Here is a 6,528-nt window from a genome sequence, read left to right as displayed (position 1 = left end):
TAGGTGTGTAGAAACGTACTTGGTCTAACACAATGTTGGGTTAGCCAAACTCCTAATTTTGTATTCGAAATCATAAATTTTTAAAATTAAGACTGTGGTGAAATGAGGAAGGCTACCTATTACACTTTACATGTTGTTTTAAGAAGAAGTGAGCATATCGCTAATAGAGCAACGGGTCTCGGACAATAGTCAGTAGATGAGGATCGTAAGCCACTTGGTTCCACTATACACTCTGTTTTGTTTATGGTGTTCCAAGAACAATAGCCCCCAGTGGCACAGCGGTATGTCTGCGGACTTACAACGATAGAAACCGGGTTTCGATACCCGTGGTGCGCAGAGCACAGATAGCCCATTGTGTAGCTTTGTGCTTAACTTCAAATAAACAAACAAACAAAAAAACAAAACAACATGTAAAGTAGCCTACGATCCTCATCTACTGACCACTGTCCGATACTCATTGTAGTATAAACTACACGCTTACTTATTGTTCTTGGCAAGAACAATAAGTGAGCTTGTCGTTGTGAACTTTAAAATTTGCTTTACCCTGTATGTTCGCGCTGTGTTGGCGCCTTTTCCAAGGTTTTCTGCTTCTAGGAGACCGGATCGAACACACGGCATATCCAACATGATTGTTTATCATAGCCAGATCTGCACGATAAACGAACAAAAACAAGCTACCCGATCACGTGATCAGAAGGTGTTGCCAAGTTTTAACGGTTTCCCTGCACGTGGCGATAAATCTTACCGAGTTTTTTCTTTTTTCTTATATTTGTTGTTTCTTCTTTATTTGGTTTCCAGACATCTGAAAAATATTTCTGTCTCTCAATATTCTAATTTAATTTGAACATTTTATTCTATGTAAAGAACAACATTTCGTTTGTTTTCATAAATGAATTAATTATTATCGCCTAATGAAAACAATGAGACTCAAACAGTCGGGATTTCTTTTTGCTAGTGTTTAAACTATCCGATTGTTTGTTTGTTTTTTGAATTTCGCACAAAGCTACACGAGGGCTATCTGCTCTAGCCGTCCCTAATTTATCAGTGTAAGACTAGAGGGAAGGCAGCTAGTCATCACCACTCACTGCCAACTCTTGGGCTACTCTTTTACCAACGAACAGTGGGATTGACCGTCACATTATAACGCCACCACGGCTGAAAGGGCGAGCATGTTTGGTGTGACGGGGATTCGAATCCGCGACATTCAGATTGTGAGTCGAGCGCCCTAAACACCTGGCCACTCAAACTGTCCGAAGCTGTAACAGATAGTACTATCTTGTAATGAATAGTTGACTGCTTATAACCAGACTGGAGCTGCCTACTAATACTATGGAGGCTCCGTTGATAAGTCGTTATACGAATTATTATCTATATAACTGCTGAGTCGATCTCCACCAGCTAGATTGAATTAATCTTCGTACATAGGTTGAGAAGAAAACATAAACCAAAAACTTTTACTTTTCATTTTTATTAATTTTTCATACACACATCTCGTGTTGTTACTTTCCGAATCAAGCGACAGCAACGTTTTGGACCAATATGTTTCTGCGTAAATGAAACCTTGAAACAAGAAAGAGAAAATAATTTTAAGCTAACATCTGCACTGAAACCAAAGATTTCGAATGTATTCCTCTGATTTCACAAGAGACACTAAAATATTAGACGACCTTTACCTACTTAATCGGACGAACACAGTTATAAAAGCGAATAGCAAAACATGCATAAATTATTCGGTGGTATAATATTCCCTGACGAATTAAAATAATAAAATAACATTGATAATACAAGCGTGGTTTGTATGATTCTAGAAAAAATAAAATATGTATACACTAACAAACGTACCAGCGCCTCACGCGGTATTTATTTCGCTGGTTTCACAGGCATGACGGGAAGGCAATGCGTGTGTTTCATTCGCCAGGTAGGTCTATTATATACAGACAGTTAACAAAGATGTACCATACGATTATACTAACAGAGACCCCCAAAACACCTGCGATATAATTAGTATATTTATCTTAACAGTACTTCTTTAAATACAGGAGTTCTAGAATAATACAAAATAGTTCTAATTGCAGACGCCGAAATCTTAAAAGTTCACTTGTCTTAGGCTTAACGTCAGTTAAGCCTTTATTCGATAACGAGATAAATTAACACTAAAGTGTAAGTAACTTACAGTTAGCAAAGATATACCTTACGATTATACTAACAGAGACCCGCAAAACACCTGCAATGGGATTAGTATCTTAATAGTACTTCTTTAAATATAGGAGTTCTAGAATAATACAAAAGAATTCTAATTGCAGCCACCGAAATCTAAAAGTCCACTTGTCTTAGGCCTAACATTAGTTAAGCCTTTATTAAGCATGGTCTTTATTCGATAAAGAGATAAATTAACATTGTGAAGTGTAAGTAACTTTTGTACGTTTCTTGCTTTAGTTTAGATAGAGCCAAACTTTATCGTACTTAATACTATCAAAAAATAAACTTATGTTAGACCTTTTTTAAAAACTTGGTAAGTTTTAATATGTTGTACAAAATATCTACTAAAGTATATTTACATCCGCCTTTTGTATACATCCATTGAAATGAAGTGCGCGATGCGCATTTCACTAGTAAGATGGACGCACATTTTCAGGACACATGAAAATTGAGTATTATTATAATATATGCCAGCTGGAGTACCCGACGGAAGTTATGTCAGTTCATGCTTAATGAAAGGTTATCTTAGGACATGAAAAGTTGCTTCCCTTATATATAATTGTGAAAAATTCAAAAACGCCCATAAGAACTGCAAAACACAAAATGTGAAACCTCAGATTTGCATGTACCTCCGCATGGACCCAACAAACATTCATGCCAAATGTGGTGAATAACTATCAACAGGGGGCTAAGTAGTGGTAAAAAACGACCATATTAATTTTGGTGAAGATCCATCTACACCCTGAGAAGTAGTTATATGGACATACAATAGACAGTACTATTATATATATATATAGAGAGAGAGAGAGAGAGAAATAGAGATAAAAGGGATCGCTTGTGAGAGATCGGAATATCACTGAACAATGGTATGTATTTCTCTCTTATCTCGGAAATGACTTCATACGGAGACGAAATTTAAACTTATATTTCAGTGTCGTTGTCAAAAACTTCATTTGTGGTTTACTTGAATGACATGAAAAGGTAATGCAAACCAAGTTCTGAATATTGCAGTATGTCTTTTGCGTTAATTGTTGCTTTTGTTTAATATGAGAATAATAACTAGAGAATAACAACCCTATGTGAACTGAGGATTCCTTTTAAGAAATTATTTAGTGCTAAACCAATTAGTTCATGTTTTTGTACATATTTAGTATTTCACTGAATTTGAACAATGAACATTTTTGAGATATAATAAGTGGATTTTCCATGCAACCTTTTTAGGATATGTGAAAGAATAGCCAGGATACAGGTGGAGTAGCCAAGCGAATTATCCTATTGCATAGATTAAAACACTGATTTTTTTTCCGTTCCAGGTACAAAAGTTTTACTGACTCTATTATACAACATGGAAGGTACACACTGACTATTAAAATGTTTTACTGACTCTATTATACAACATGGAAGTTACATTAAAAAGTTTTACTGACTCTATCATACAACATAGAAGTTACATTAAAAAGTTTTACTGACTATCATACAACATGGAAGTTACATTAAAATGTTTTACTGACTCTTTTATACAACACACGGACCATTAAAAAGTTTTACTGACTCTATTATACAACATGGAAGTTACACACAGACCATGTATTAGTACAGTATACTCATATGTCAACTAGCATAAGTCATTAGTATTAGTACAGTAGGCTCATCTGGGAATTAGCATAAATCATTAGTACAGTAGGCTCATCTGGGAACTAGCATAAGACATTGGTATTAGTACAGTGTGCTCATCTGGCTACTAGCATAAGTCATTAGTATTAGTACAGTAGGCAGGCTCATTTAACAATAAGCTTAATTTGTGGTATTATCGTGTTAAACCTTAGTCATGTCTAAATATTGATTTATATAAATCTTTATTACCGTATGAATCTTGTGTAAAAATAGGACAGATATCCTAAAAGATTAGATGCGACATGCTTTCTTCCAAGGAGCGTCAGACTAGTCGCCATATTGGCGCGGTCAGCTTCCTTGTTGTTAAGCGCAAAGTTACACCTGGGCTGTTTGTGTTGTGCCTACCACGGCTATTGTAATCCGATTCTTAGCATAATAATCCTTCAAACTTATCGTGTAACCAATAGTGAGGCATTTTCTTGGTAGAGCCATTTAGAATAATTGAGAACAACGTGATGTCAAGTCTAAATATTGAAAAATTCACAACCGTTCTTTTGCATTCAGTTGTAATTTTATGCGTAACGGATGGACCTAGGGATCACATTACATATGAGAAAACGATTAATGTCTATTGATGAGCATTTTTTGTGTTATTTGAATAAGAAATTTGATCCATCAGTGAAAGGTAAAACCATGTACTATATTTTTCAGAGTTATTGTTTTGTTAAAAAAAAAAGAACGATACTCCGTCGTTAGAGCAAACTTGACTAATTATAGATGTAATTAGTAACGTTAGGCCCAAGTTTATGGGCAGACACTGACTTGTTTGTTGAAAGAATTATAGGCCATTTTTGTTTATTTATACTAGTTTATTTTAAGTGTCTGTCGATTGTTTTATTTTAAAAGTACAGTAATGTTTTTTGCTCTGTTTATGTAAATGCGTTTTTGCATTTAAAAAAGAAGAAATAATTCATTTAAGTGCGAAATTAAATGCTTATGTAATGTCGTTAAGCAGATAAACATAGAAACGTAATGAATGGAAAAGTTAGTTTCCTGGTCACATGTGAATTTCCAACCGAATATGTATAGGAACAGTCGATAGTCTTATGGGACCAGATTGGAAATAACACCACGTTTAACACGCTCAAAATAATCAGAATCAATTAAAAAGAGCTTCCTTCATAGCCATATATTTTTATTTGCAATTTGAATAGTATGATGCTTGATACAATCAATATCATTAGCAAAGAAATGTCATAAATTTTAGGTTCCAAAAATATTGAACCTGCCCAGAGCCGACCCTAGGCAAAATTTTGGCCTGTGCGAACTTTGTATTAGGCGCCTCTGCCCCTGTAAAATTGGCAAGAACTGCTAACTGCAGTGCCTATTTTTGGCTTGGAAACACACTTCGCCCACCACAAGGGCCGGTCCTAAACTTGCCATATGTTTACCTTTGGTAATGCTGAAGTTGACTGGACCATTGGTGGCTAGGCTGTATTAAAATAGATCTACTATTGTTACTCCTACTACCACTGATGGTCTTGCTAAGAATTCTCTAAAATCTCGTATTTTCGTCATTAATGTTCAACAGGAACTTTAAAACAGCCTGTCTATAGCTGTATATTTTTCTTCATAGCGCAGAATACTCGCCAAACGAAAGACAAATCAGGAAACTGTGACTCTTCACTAAAGTTAACACAACTCACAAAGATGTGACTCTTCACTAAACCAAACACAACTCACGAAAATGTCATTCCTCACTAAAGTTAACACAACTCACGAAAATTTGACTCCTAACTAAACCTAACACAACTCACGAAGATGTGACTCCTTGCCAAACCAAAGACGCTCATGGAACTGTTACTCCTCACTAAATAAAAACCAAGTCATGAAAATGTAACTGTTCTTCAAACCAAAGACAAGTCACAGAACTATGACCCTTCGTTAAGCCAAAGACAGGACATAATGTTTACAAGTTTTATTAAGATTAATAATATATATATATATCGTTTCGATAAAAGTAGTTTCTCTGGTATAAACATGATATTTGTTTTAAAGTTATTCCCCTCCTCCTGAAATATACATACGTAATAATATATAATGATATTGCACAAACATGATTTACATGGCAACAAAGCTAACCTCTTTGTCGTTTTTGTTGGATTTTATTTAAATTTGGGTAAAATATTTCAAAATAGTTTGTTTATTTATTATGTAGGTTTTGTATGAGAAAAACAAGATAGGAAAGAAAGCAGTACAAATAATTTGGTCACGTTTACAATACGAACCGATGTTGCTGTACATTACATACAAACTAACGGATCCTTGAACCATACTTTTATCTTTGTGGCACAGAAACTGATTCTTTTAAACTGGGATTGTAAACCACGCTGAACGTCCTGTTATGCTGGATAAATCTAAGTTTCGTAACTATTAATAATCGACTTAATGAACTTACGACAGTGACGAGTTGTGACTGGATAACACAGTTATGCTGGTCTCTAATAAACTTATGACAGTGACGAGTTGTGACTGGATAACACAGTTATGCTGGTCTTTAATAAACTTATGACAGTGACGAGTTGCGACTGGATAACACAGTTATGCTGGTCTTTAATAAACTTATGACAGTGACGAGTTGCGACTGGATAACACAGTTATGCTGGTCTTTAATAAACTTATGACAGTGACGAGTTGCGACTGGATAACCCAGCT

The sequence above is a fragment of the Limulus polyphemus genome, unplaced genomic scaffold, assembly GCF_000517525.1.
Source record: "Limulus polyphemus unplaced genomic scaffold, Limulus_polyphemus-2.1.2 Scaffold4982, whole genome shotgun sequence".
In the NCBI taxonomy this organism is placed as follows: Eukaryota; Metazoa; Arthropoda; class Merostomata; order Xiphosura; family Limulidae; genus Limulus; species Limulus polyphemus.
This window is presented reverse-complemented; position numbering follows the sequence as displayed.